Consider the following 6,851-nt stretch of genomic DNA (forward strand, 5'->3'; position numbering starts at 1 on the left):
TACGCTTAGAATGGACACATGGTGAATCTAACAAACAAACAGACGTAATTGTCTTTGAAATTCAATCAATAAAAATGCATCTTACATGATAAAAAGCAGCTCCCAAAAGCCAATTATATCGAACGGTTGTAGAACAAAAACTTCAAGTGCCCCACTACGCAATTCTATTTATTGAACGTAAAATTCAGGGTGTTCTTTTTCTTTTTTTTTGCAAAGTAATATTGTAAATTACTCCAATGTAAAATGAACTCGGGTGCAAGCGGACTGAAGTAACGCACATCTCTATAAAATGCGGGTGTTTAATTAATTATTGATTGTATTATGTGGATAACGCTGCAATTGCTGTGATTGCCATGATGACGGCCATGAAAGCTTGATATGAACCAGACAATGTGATGCAACGAACAGCACCTTAACAGAACAAATGTACCATTTATTTCCAGAGGTCTGTAGGTCTATTTTGTCATTTCCACTGGAAAGTGGTGCTTCGTTTTCTGTTGGCTTAATGCATTCCTTGAACCCAGTTCCGTTCACCTTGAACACGTTGTGATTAGGAGCCTTGTAATTGAACACTGTAATTAAAATGTAAAACCAGTCACATTAAGTTAATTTGGTTCTCATAAAATTCTATATAATTAAATGTACATACCTAGTGTATCACCAACACGAAATACTTTGTCTTTGGCCCAAGCTTGGTAGTCAAAATTAGTTTTCCAGCCGCTGTCATCTCCGACGACGAATTCTTTCGCCATGGTGATTGTAGGAAGAAGAACCACAAGGATGGTGATAAGGGTGACAAATTTATTCCATGCCATTGGAAACTTTGATAATATATCTGTCTGTTTTAACAAGACCTTTTATTATTAGCTCTCAGTGGGTATAGTATGATGAGATTGGGGTACGCATAGGGTCTATTTATAGTAGTTTAAGTTGAAAAATTCATCCAAAGCCTCGAATTAGAGACAAAATTGACAACCGCCTATGGTCGGCTTACATATTCACTATGTTGCCAATATGGTCGGCTAATTATGCTTCAGATGTAAATCTAATGAGTGAATGAAACGAAAGAGCTGGGAAAAATATGTAAATCTAATGCTTTGATCAACATAAAAAGGATTGGAAATAAAATGTCTAAATTATGATTTTTATTACCTGCTTACATATACTTTTGCAACTTTAGTCCTTAGAGAGAAGTTTATGTATTTCATGAAAAAAAAATTAAATTCATTAAAGATGATATGTGTTTTGAGACAAGCGTTATTGAGAGAGAGGGGATTCGAGACCTCAGGAAAAGGGTAACAACTGATCAACTTAAAAGCACATATGAATTCTCAACATTTTCTCAAAGTAACCTAATATAAATCTAATCACCACATAACAAGGAGCCTTTGGTCACCAACAAAGCTTATGGCTGGCTACCCATTCAAGCCAAGCTATATAAACACGTACCCATTCAATTCAAGCCAAGCTTTTAACAATGAGTTGATAGCAGAAACTCCCAAGCACCGATGGAAATAACATTCGAGAAAGCCATACACATCCCAAAGGACTTAAGCTCATAGTGATCAAAAGCTGACAGATGGACTTCATAACCCACATACCCAATAAGACACCACATCTGTCAAAACCACCTGAATCTCGTCCAATCTCGTCTGGTTATTCAAAGCTCATCCTCCATCCTCAAGTACTCTCCAATATCTGTCTGGTGAAGTACCACAATTCCATTGGGGTACAACTTCCTACAATCCTGGGTAGACTTGGCCGCAATCCCAAAACCCAACGGGACATCTGACATTGAAAACACAACCACCCCATCACCGGGCACAATATTTTCTGTAATCCTCCCCAAACCACCTTTCAAAACATGGTTTCCGTATAAGAAGGACATCTCGGAGGTAGGTTTGAGCCAGACCTTGTGTTTAGCATTTGAGGCTAATAAACTCAAACACTGAACAGTTAAGTGGAAACTGCCACGTGAGTGAACCTACCAAAACAAGTCCCAAGAGACACTAACTGAGTCCGAGATATATTTGTAGCACGCTTTACTAGTGATTCGCTAACATAGTAGACCTTGTTTTTGTGGAGGCGGAAGCAGTAACGGCCTGATTCTGGGTCTGGACCTTCATGCGAAGGGTTCTCGACGATGTTTTTGAGGTTGTTGCCTGTGAACTTGAAAAGCTTTTCGAACACTGCTGTAGTCTCATCTAAAGGTCTCATCTTTGTCCGGGACGTGAGAAAGCCTTTAGGACACAGTTTTCTGAGTCCGTGCTTGCTCCTCTAGTGTTGCTGATACTCCCTAGGCAAAGCACCATTAATTAATATTTACACATTTGTCAAGATGCAGAGGACCACTTGAGCATGGCTTCACCAGATAACAGTAACAGAACAGTTCAGACAATTGTATTCGTAATTATTTGGGAGAAATTTAATCAGGCTTGATATATACTCTTTGACTGAAAGTATGAAATAGTTGAGTTACATTGGTTTGACAAACAAATGCAGAAGTTGCAAGAAAGATGAATGGCTCCAGAATCATCACCCAACTAAGACTGGCAGCATAACAAGACATAGTAAATACAATAAGAGCTTATCTCATATGGTAATACAACTATGACTAACTAAGAACATAGCATATGCCAAAATATTCGTTCGCTTTTTAAATACCAAGATCGCTGACAACCATGAAATTCTTCCCTTTTATGATCAATATGCATTAAAATAACAACTCAAGTGAACTCAAATAAGCGTAAAAGGGGAGATTTTCATATAAATGATTGCCCCTGCCCAATGTTGCAACAAGTTGATCTTGTTATTCTCAGAAAAATCAAATATAACTGCAAGTTAGCTGTGATCATGATACAATAAACAAAAGATAACCAAACTAATTCAAGAACATCTATACAACTAATTCTTAGAAAACAACTGAAATCCAAAAGCTCTGATACCATGTTAAAGTCCAACTACTAACAAAACTCAAAAAGCTTAAGTCGTTTGAGAATAAGCCAACACTAATGGAACTGTGAGAGATCTAAGCAAATGGCTCAAATACTATTTAGTATCAGCAGTGGATTGGGATGCGCTTCTGGTTTGCTAAATGGAACTTTAAAAGAAATCCAAAACCCCATAATTATGACACCATAGAAAGAACGAACCACCAATGACACACCCAAATTGCAAACAGAAACAAACCCAGTTACGGTGTAGTGTACATCAGCAAGCACAAATCAACCCAGTTTGCATTGCTCAAACAGAAATCAAAATTGAAGCAGAAAGTCCTAACTCTCAAAATCATAATTAGAGTAAAAAATTTCAATGAAGAGAAAATCCCTGAGTTCCCGAAAAATTTGATCAATGAATTAGTCCAATATAACTCGCCATACCTGAGCAAGGTCATGGTTTTGACACAGTAAAAAAGAGAAACTGAAACAAAAACAAAAAAACAAAAAACATAAATGTTGAGAAAACAAAAACGAAGTGGGTTGTAGGGCTCGCTTAGCTACACACATAGACAGAGGTTGAGACAATGAGAACGACTGAGAAACTAACATAGATACATTAGAATTAAGTTTTAGAGCTTACCCTAAACCCAAAACCCAGAGGTGGTGCAGGGAGGAAGATGACTCTGAGAGAAGCAGCTCTCGGAGAAAGAAAAAGACTTTGAATGATTAGGTATGATCAACTGTGTTGGGTGTAACATAATACAAAACATATAAGACAATTAATATTTGACATGTTTACATTCAGATTAGAACATAATATAACCCAAGGCTGAGCATGGGCTAAAGCCATTGGGACAAGAAAATCATGACGCAAAATTGAACAACCAACTTCAGTTTGGATAAGAATGTGATAATAAAGGATTGAACTCATGTGTATGCTTGGCATTGCATGTGAGTTAAAGTATTGTCTCTTTGTGTTTTGTTTTAAAACGTCAAACTTCAGAGAAATATATCAATGACATTTTAGAATTAACTCGTGCATGAAGATTAGAGAGAGTGTGCTAAAGGAAGCCAGAGAGCGAATGTCAAGTCAAATTATCCCATGAACGAAATACACAATGTGGAAATAATCCCAACGCATTAACTGTGAATCAGTACATGGGTAACTAATCAATTAGTTACACATGCAATGATCCTATTTTCTGTTTTAAAATCTAATCTATAATGTTTAATGCTATAATAGTTTTTATAGTAAATTTAGCTTAGACCCATAAAATTCATTTGTAATCACCTACAACCCTTTCCTTTATTTTTCCTATTTAAAATACCCAATTTTTTCAAGTAAAACCCGCTGACTAGGATCCAAGTAAGCAAGTTACCTAATCTAGCTTAAAATCTGATTTATTCTATTTTTCAGATTCCAAAACTACCCCTATTTACAAGTTAACGTGTTATGTGGAGGTGTAACTAATGACACACGTTGAATTTGGAAAGATCTTCAAATGGTTTTAATGGATGAATGAATTATTTTAGAAACTTATTTGAAATTAAATATTAAATTTAACATTAACGTATTAGCAACGTTTTGGTTTATTTTATGACAAAAAAAAAAAACGTTTTGGTTTATTTAATAAATTTTTGTTGTTGTTTTCCTTTTATGAATTATACTACTAGTAATCTATTTTATTATAGTTTTATGAATAATAGTGTACATTCTAATTATGTTGAAAAATATTTTGATAATCTATTTATTGTTTGTTTTATGAAAAACATTTTTTTTTAAATGAACCTATTTTTTCTCTAAATAATGTACCTATTTTTTTCTCTAAATTATGTACCCTTTTTTCTCTGAATAAAGTACCTATTATTTGTTTTATGAAAAACAATTTTTTTTAAATGAACCTATTTTCTCTCTCCAAATAATGTACGTATTTTTTTCCTGTAATAATATACCTAGTAAAACAATGTACATATTTTTTTAAATGAACCTATTTTTCCTCTCCAAATAATGTACCTATACACATTTATAGGTATATTGTAAAATAATTTACCTATGGGTAAATAATGTACCTATATTTTCTATAAATTATTGTGTACCTATTTTTAATTTATGAAAAATGTACCGAAATTTCAATTACAAAGTAACTGACTTAGTTTTTTTTAATTTAATTTTTTTTAATTTAATTTTTTTGTTAAATAATATACCTATATTTTATTTAAATAATATATTTTTATTTTATACGTATATATTTTTATTTTTATTTTTTATAGGTACATTATTGGATATGTAATTTACAGATATTTTTTTTTGGTTTGCAATTTTAGGGGGTGGTATGGTATGTAAGAGGGAATGACAACCAAAAGAAATGTGGTGATTGATATGCTATTAATAGGGAGTGTTAATTACAATTATGACAGTTAATGAAATGCTTGAAATAAATTATAAATAAAATATGAAGTTTGGTGGCAACGATGTAAAAATATAGGAATAATACGACTTCTTATATCCTATTTGTCATTTAAATTTGAAATTGGGTTTTACACATAGATTTGTAGAGTGATGGGTATATGTCTAGGAAATAGAAAATGTAGGGATCTATATTGAACAAGCCCTAGTTTTTAAGTGACAATAGAACCAATTTTTGACTTTTTGGAAAACCAGACTGACTACTTGGCGTTTTTACAGGAAGCAAAGTGGTATACCTTTTGAAAAATTCAATTCAATGCATATAAAACACTTGATAGATTATGATGAGCATTAAAATTATACCAAAATAAATCAACCAGCACTATACAGTGCATTGGCAGTGGAAGAATTGCCCAACAGCTTGACAAGGAGATTATGGGAATCGAAAGGGCCAAAAAAGTATAATTCTGGAGGCCGTAGCTTCATAAAACACTTGGGTTTGGCATGCCTTCTTTGGAGTGGCCGGATCTCAAAATGACCTCAATGTGCTTGGTCAATCCCCAGTGTTTAATGATGTATTGCGAGGTCATTCTCCCCAGATCACGTACCAAATCAACAACACTGTATACTCTGATGCGTACTACCTTGCCGACAGAATTTATCCTAGGTGGACGACATTCATGAAAACAATTCCGAATCCTCAATCCCAGAAGGAAAAAAGCTTTGCTGCCTTTCAAGAAGGTTACAGGAAAGACGTGGAAAGGTGTTTCGGTATCTTGCAAGCTCATTGGGCTATTATTAGGGGTGCTGCTCGGATGTATGATGAAGAGGTGTTGCGAAGCATTATGATGACTTGCATCATCCTCCATAACATGATTGTGGAGGATGAGCATGATTATGAAGCTCTAGAGGAGCACGAACCGGATCCCATGAAGACGGCCTTGACAAGAATTTATGAAAGACCGATGGGACCAAATGGACATCCATTGGAGCACGAACCGTTAGTTCAAGATGGTCGATTCAACAACCCCATGATTGATCGTTACCAAGAAATGCAATCTTCATATGTTCATGAGAGGCGTCATATTGACTTGATCGAGCACTTGTGGGAGATGAAAGGCAATCACAATGGATGAAGACAAGATTAATGATTTGTTTTTAAGATTGCTTTATTTTGTGTGTGGTGTGTTTGGAATTATGTTTTGTTTTTAATTATGTTTTGTTCTTAATTATGCTTTATTTTGTGTGTTGTTTGCAATAAAATAAGGTTTGTTTTTAATTAAACTTTGTTTTCATTTGCAAATATTTTTAATACTTAGTCATATTATTTAATGCTTTCTTTATTGAATAAAAGGGAAATAATACAACAATTCTTAATACATGACAAATCATTTTATCCAACCTAATGGTTTCCATCATTTAACCAATCCGTATTGCTAGGTCCGTCATCATGAAAAAGTTTTCTTCTCATCACATCCCTTTGTTTTATTTTCCAGTATGACTTT

General features: G+C 34.2%; 2 pseudogenes; both read right to left on the reverse strand.

Moving 5' to 3' along the window:
* Nucleotides 1-303: 303 nt before the first annotated feature.
* On the reverse strand, nucleotides 304-752 carry LOC148292820 (blue copper protein 1b pseudogene; annotated as a pseudogene).
* An 849-nt stretch (nucleotides 753-1,601) lies between these two features.
* LOC110752296 (uncharacterized) lies at nucleotides 1,602-2,217 on the reverse strand (annotated as a pseudogene).
* Nucleotides 2,218-6,851: the final 4,634 nt, after the last annotated feature.

This window comes from Prunus avium, chromosome 7 (genome assembly GCF_965620075.1).
Source record: "Prunus avium chromosome 7, drPruAviu1.hap1.1, whole genome shotgun sequence".
Taxonomy (NCBI): domain Eukaryota; kingdom Viridiplantae; phylum Streptophyta; class Magnoliopsida; order Rosales; family Rosaceae; genus Prunus; species Prunus avium.